This window comes from Arachis ipaensis, chromosome B4 (genome assembly GCF_059453495.1).
Source record: "Arachis ipaensis isolate K30076 ecotype BB chromosome B4, ASM5945349v1, whole genome shotgun sequence".
Lineage (NCBI taxonomy): Eukaryota > Viridiplantae > Streptophyta > Magnoliopsida > Fabales > Fabaceae > Arachis > Arachis ipaensis.
Window position 1 is genome coordinate 120,236,414 of NC_142439.1, and position 6,725 is coordinate 120,243,138.

At 37.2% G+C, this 6,725-nt stretch overlaps 1 non-coding gene across 1 annotated transcript; it reads right to left on the minus strand.

Moving 5' to 3' along the window:
• Positions 1 to 4,961: 4,961 nt before the first annotated feature.
• Positions 4,962 to 5,069, minus strand: LOC148568980 (small nucleolar RNA R71). The gene has a single exon (XR_015881472.1). It is a non-coding gene; the product is annotated as a small nucleolar RNA R71 (small nucleolar RNA).
• Between the last annotated feature and the right edge of the window lie 1,656 nt (positions 5,070 to 6,725).

Consider the following 6,725-nt stretch of genomic DNA (forward strand, 5'->3'; position numbering starts at 1 on the left):
GGTTGTTGTATGTTGCGATTAGAGTGTTGAGACTGTTGCGAAAGTGGCTTGGAACTAAGGTTTTGGCTGCCGGGATTTTGATTGTTGATCTCGGGTCGATGCAGAAAGGATTATGTGACGCGTTTGGGTTATGGAATTTGAGTTTTGAGGTAGGGGCGCTTTCCAAAAACTATGTTTTATGTATTGGAATTATTACATATGGATACTGATGTGAGATATGGTGTATTTGGTGATTGTAATTGCCTTATGTATTATTTGATTGACTCGAATGATTATGGATGTTGGTTTGGCTAAATTATTGTGCGGCTTTATGAAATGTAATGTTTTAAAGTTGATTCTTTAAAGATTTGAAATATGAGTTTAAACCGTTGAGGATTGGTTTGAATTGAGTCAATTATTTCAATGATGTGAAAAGTCGAATGCACTTTTGAATTCAGCCTGGTTTACTTTAATTGACTTGGTTATGGACAAATGATTTATTACCGAACTGATTCTTTAAAGCTTTGGAAATGAGTTAAATCGATTGATATTGAGTTGATTTTGAAATGGTATCCTTGAGATACGCCACTGAGGCGATTGTTGGATTTAGCTTGCTTTGAATTGATTTCTGGTTTTGTGTTGTTGAAAAGGAATGAGGAACGGTTTAGTTGGGACTCGAACCGTGTGGCAAAAGTCCAAGTTTTAGGGGAGGTGCTGCCGAAATTTCTATAAACTCTTAGTCTTGTTTGAAAGGTTATTTAAAAAAAAAGGTTGGATTTGAGAGATTGTATTATTTGATTTATTAAAAGGATATTTATGTTTTCAAGCTTAATTTATTTGATGAACCTTATACGTTGAGTTCGGCTTATTTAGAACTGAACTATTTTTACCGTTTGAATCACTGAAGGAAAGAATGATGCTATAATATTGATTTTAATATAAAAATGAGTTTTTAGTGATTTTTAAAGGAACCTAGATTTTTGATTGAGTAATCAAGTTTGAGGCATTTTAGAAGAGTTGGAAAAATGGGTTCCAAAAAGAAATCTGAAAGCGGTTTGATTCAAATGAACTGGTTCCATTTCAAATGAGTTGATTTTGGACCGGGTTGGAACTCGTGATTTTGTATAGTTCAGTTTCATAATAAATTTAGTTTTATTTACTTGAACCAAGAATCTATGATTTTAAGAGTTTCAATGAATTTTAAAGAATTGATGTAAGATGACCTTTCCTAAAGAATTGGGACTCTGCCGAGAAGCTTTTGTTATAAAATCCCATTGTTGGATGAGTGATTTTGAATACTTTGAAATAAATCCTTAACTTGCCATGGTTTTGGAAGTTTTGGAAAGAGAATGCCGAGAGTGGCTTTGTTTTCAAAAGGAGACTCACTTTGAGTAAATTTGGCTTATGAGCCTGAGATGATTTGAGAAAATGAGATCTTAAAAGCCAAGGCTGAAAAGAGTTGAAATTTGATTTCAGAGTGAAACGGCTTGAGAAAAGTAATTTATGGCTTAAATTCCGGTTTTATGAATTTAATGATGTTGAACGGTGGAAGTGTTGTTTTGTTATGGGCCGGAATGGCTGTGTATGATTATGAATATTGGCTGGTTTTGGATTGAACCGTGAGCTGGAATGGCTGTGTATGATATTGATTTATGGCTGAATGCCGAATGAGTTATGGGCCGTATGGCTGACTATGAATTTTGAATTTAAGCCGGATGGCTGAGATGGATGTTGATCCATGGCTGGAACTGAATGAATATATGTTTGAGATACCTGGGTAGTAGCGGTAGTAGTGGTGATTCCACTCGCTCCAGGTTGAGCTTTTAAACACCCGCCTGGGTAGTAGCCGCAGTAGTGGTTATTCCACTGGCTCTGGGTTGAGCGGGTAGTAGCAATGGGGTTGTAGCTCAAACCTACTTGCTCCGCGATGGGTGTTTCTGTCCATGGTTAGCTACCAGGACGTGTCGGGTTGGCTATATAACCGACAGATGATATCATCAGCCACTAGGGACAGGCATGCATCATATGCATCTATGTGACATTGTTTGGGTGTGCATATTGTACTTGGTTTGCCTTTGTGATTAACTGCTAATTGTTCTACTTGCTGTAACTGTTTGTTTGTGCTTGAACTTCCTATCTGTGTTTGCAATTGGGACTCTGTTGGATTGTGGTGATTTGGTTGATGGTTGGATTGTTTGGGCCTAGGGCCGTGGTTGGATTGTTTGGGCCTAGGGCCATGGTTGGATTGAGATGGACCGATGGTTGGTTTCGGTTTTGCGTTTCTGATTTGGAAAAATATGAAAGGCTATTTTGGTTCAGCATAGATAAACCTTTTTGAAAGGCTTTTGGTGTTTTTGAGAATTGAACGGTTCCTCTTTCAGAAAAGATTTCCGACTTTACCTTATTGAAAACTGTTGTTTTTAAAAAGAGGCATAAGACATTTATTAATCACTGGTGCGGTTATCTTTATGTATCCTATTACAGTAATTCCCAAAAACCCTCTACTGAGAACCCTTTCGAGGATGATGTTCTCACCCCCCCTACATTTTTCCCCTTTCAGGATATGGGCGCAGAAGTTACGAAGAGCTTATTTAATTGTTGTTGTGATGCTCTGTATTGTTTTAGTTATGGTTTATTGTACCCTCGCCTTTATCTTGATATATATTCTGTAAGAGGGATAGGAATTGTATTGGTTAATGCTTGTAATAATATTTATATATATGTATGTACTCTTTATGAGTTTCTGTACGTTGTATGGTATGCATGGATGTACGTTGTATAGCAAAAGTATTTTTGGGAGCAGTATTGCGGTTTAAAGTTTCAAACAGGCTCATATTTTAGTATTAAATAGTATAAAAGTCGTCGTAATGTCCGGGCTATCAGAGTCGCGCAGCCGGAAGCGTGAGCTTTGGTAGTTAGGGTGTTACACTTTTCTTTTTATTTCTCAGAATTTTTAAGAATGAATTCTAGAGTTTCAAGGTGATGTTCTTATCATCACAAAAGCTGATTGATTCTCATCAATTTAGCTGCTGAATGTAATGTCCTGCTGAAGCTTGGCTAGCCATGTCTAATCTTTTTAGACAGAAGCTTTAGACTAACATTGCATGATTCCTAGAATTCTTATTAAAAGTTTTGAATCTCTTTATTCTTTTTTCCATATAATTTTCGAAAACCAAAAATTTTTTTATAAAATCATAAAAATCAAAAATATTTTATGTTTCTTGTTTGAGTCTAGTGTCTAATTTTAAGTTTGGTGTCAATTGCATGACTTTCTTCTTCTTGTATTTTTTTGAATTTATGCATTATGTTCTTTATTAATCTTCAAGTTGTTCTTGATGATTTACTTGCTCTAATCTTTAAATTCTCTTGTTTTGTGTGTTTTGTTGTTTTTCTTATGCATTCTCAATTTGTTAGAGTCTCTAATACAAAATTTCTAAGATTGGTGTCTTGCATGCATTGTCTATTTGATCTTAGTTGCATTTTGATTATTTCTCATCATTAAAAAAATTTCAAAACTATGTCTTTTCAAGTCAATAATACAGAGAATTAAAGATTCGGAATACTCAGCAGAGGAATTACACAGAAAAAGCTGGGCGTTCAAAACGCCCAGTGAAGAAGGAAGACTGGCGTTTAAACGCCAGCCAGGGTACCTGGCTGGGCGTTTAACGCCCAAAAAGGTACCATTTTGGGCGTTAAACGCCAGAATGGATACCATTCTGGGCATTTAACGCCAGAAGGACACAAGAGGGAAGATTTTGTTTTTAATTCAAATCTTTTTCAAATTTTCATAATTTTTCAAAATCAAATCTTTTTCAAATCATATATTTTCAATCATATCTCTTCAAAATCAATTTCTTTCCATTTTTTTTATTATTTTCGAAAATCCTTGCTACTATTAATGATTTACTTCAAAATTTTCAAGTTGTTACTTGCCTATTAAGAAAGGATCAAATTTTAAATTTTAGAAATCATATCTTTTAATTTCTTGTTAGTCAAGTAATCAACTTTAATTTTAAAACTTTCTTTTTTTAATTTGATTTTTAATCATATCTTCTCAATCATATCTGTTCAATCACATCTTTTTCAAAATTAACTCTCAATCATATCTTTTTGATTTCTAATTTCAAAATCTTTTTCAAAAATCACTTAATTTCTTTCCTAATCTTAATTTTCGAAAATCTCAATCAAATTTTCAAATTTCTTTTTATTATTTCAAAATCTTTTTAATTTATTTTCGAAAATTCTTCCCCTCTTCTCACAACCTTCTATTTAAAGGACTAACACTCCTCCTCAAGGTGCAATTCGAACTCTATCCCTCTTGATAAGTTCGAATTCTCTTCTATCTACCTCCTCCTTCTATTCTTCTTTTCCTCTGACACCTCAAGGAATCTCTACACTGTGACATAGAGGATTCCCTACTTTCTTGTTCTCTTCTCTTTCATATGAGCAGGAACAAAGATAAAGGCATACTTGTTCAAGCTGATCCTGAACTTGAAAGGACCTTGAAGAGAAAGCTAAGAGAAGCTAAATCACAATTCTCTCTAGAGGGCCTAACAGAGCTTTTCAAGGAAGAAGAAGCCATGGCAGCCGAAAATAACAATGCCAACAATGCAAGGAAGGTGCTTGGTGACTTTACTGCACCTACTCCCGACTTCTATGGGAGAAGCATCTCAATCCCTGCCATTGGAGCAAACAACTTTGAGCTTAAGCCTCAATTAGTTTCTCTAATGCAACAGAATTGCAAGTTTCATGGACTTCCATTGGAAGATCCTCATCAGTTCTTAGCTAAATTTTTGCAAATCTGTGACACTGTCAAGACCAATGGGGTTGACCCTGAAGTCTACAGACTTATGCTCTTCCCTTTTGCTGTAAGAGACAGAGCTAGGACATGGTTGGATTCACAACCTAAAGAAAGTCTGAACTCTTGGGAAAAGTTAGTCAATGCCTTCTTGGCAAAGTTCTTTCCACCTCAAAAATTGAGCAAGCTTAGAGTGGAAGTCTAAACCTTCAAACAAAAGGAAGGTGAATCCCTCTATGAAGCTTGGGAAAGATACAAGCAATTGATCAGAAGGTGTCCTTCTGACATGCTTTTTGAATGGAGCATCATAGGTATCTTCTATGATGGTCTGTCTGAACTATCCAAAATGTCATTGGATAGCTCTGCTGGAGGATCTCTTTATCTGAAGAAGACGCCTGCAGAAGCTCAGGAACTCATTAAAATGGTTGCAAATAACCAATTCATGTACACTTCTGAAAGGAATCCTGTGAATAATGGGACAACTCAGAAGAAGGGAGATCTTGAGATTGATACTCTGAATGCCATATTGGCTCAGAATAAAATATTGACCCAACAAGTCAATATGATTTCTCAGAGTCTGTCTGGAATGCAAGCAGCAACAGGCAGTACTAAGGAAGCTTCCTCTGAAGAAGAAGCTTATGATCCTGAGAACCCAGCAATGGAAGAGGTGAATTACATGGGAGAACCCTATGGAAACACCTATAATCCTTCATGGAGAAATCATCCAAATCTCTCATGGAAGGATCAACAGAGACCTCAACAAGGTTTCAACAACAATAATGGTGGAAGAAACAGGTTTAGCAATAGCAAGCCTTTTCCATCATCTTCTCAGCAACAGACAGAGAATTCTAAGCAAAGCAACTTTGACTTAGAAACTCTAGTCTCTGATCTAATCAAAACCACTCAAAGTTTCATGACTGAAACAAGGTCCCCCATTAGAAATTTGGAGGCACAAGTAGGTCAGCTGAGTAAGAAAATTACTGAACACCCTCTTAGCACTCTCCCAAGCAATACAGAAGAGAATCCAAAGAGAGAGTGCAAGGCCATAAACACGTCTCACATGGCCGAACCTGGAGAGGAGGAAGAGGCAGTGATCTCCACTGAGGAAGACCTCAATGGACGTCCACTGACCTCCATGGAGTTCCCTGATGAGGAACCATGGGAATCTGAGGCTCACACAGAGACCATGGAGATTCCATTGAGTTTACTTTTGCCATTCATGAGCTCTGATGAGTATTCTTCATCTGAAGAAGATGAAGATGTTACTGAAGAGCAAGTTGCTAAGTACCTTGGAGCAATCATGAAGCTAAATGCCAAGTTGTTTGGTAATGAGACTTGGGAGGATGAACCTCCATTGCTCATCAAAGAACTGGATGACTTGACTAGGCAGAGATTACCTCTGAAGAGACAAGATCCTGGAAAGTTCTCAATACCTTGTACCATAGGCACCATGACCTTTGAGAAGGCTCTATGTGACCTAAGGTCAAGCATAAACCTCATGCCTCTCTCTGTAATGGAGAAGCTAGGGATCATTGAGGTACAAGCTGCAAGAATCTCACTGGAGATGGCAGACAATTCAAAGAAACAGGCTTATGGACTTGTAGAGGATGTCTTGGTAAAGGTTGAAGGCCATTACATTCCTGCTGATTTCATAATCCTAGAGACTGGGAAGTGTATGGATGAATCTATCATCCTTGGTAGACCCTTCCTAGCCACAGTAAAAGCTGTGATTGATGTTAATAGAGGAGAATTGATCATTCAAGTGAATGAAGACTCCCTTGTGTTTAAAGCTCAAGGGTATCCCTATGTAACTATGGAGAGGAAGCATGAAGAGCTTCTCTCAATACAGAGTCAAACAGAGCCCCCACAGTCAAACTCTAAGTTTGGTGTTGGGAGGTTCCAACATTGCTCTGAACATCTGTGAGGCTCCATGAGAGCTACTGTCAAG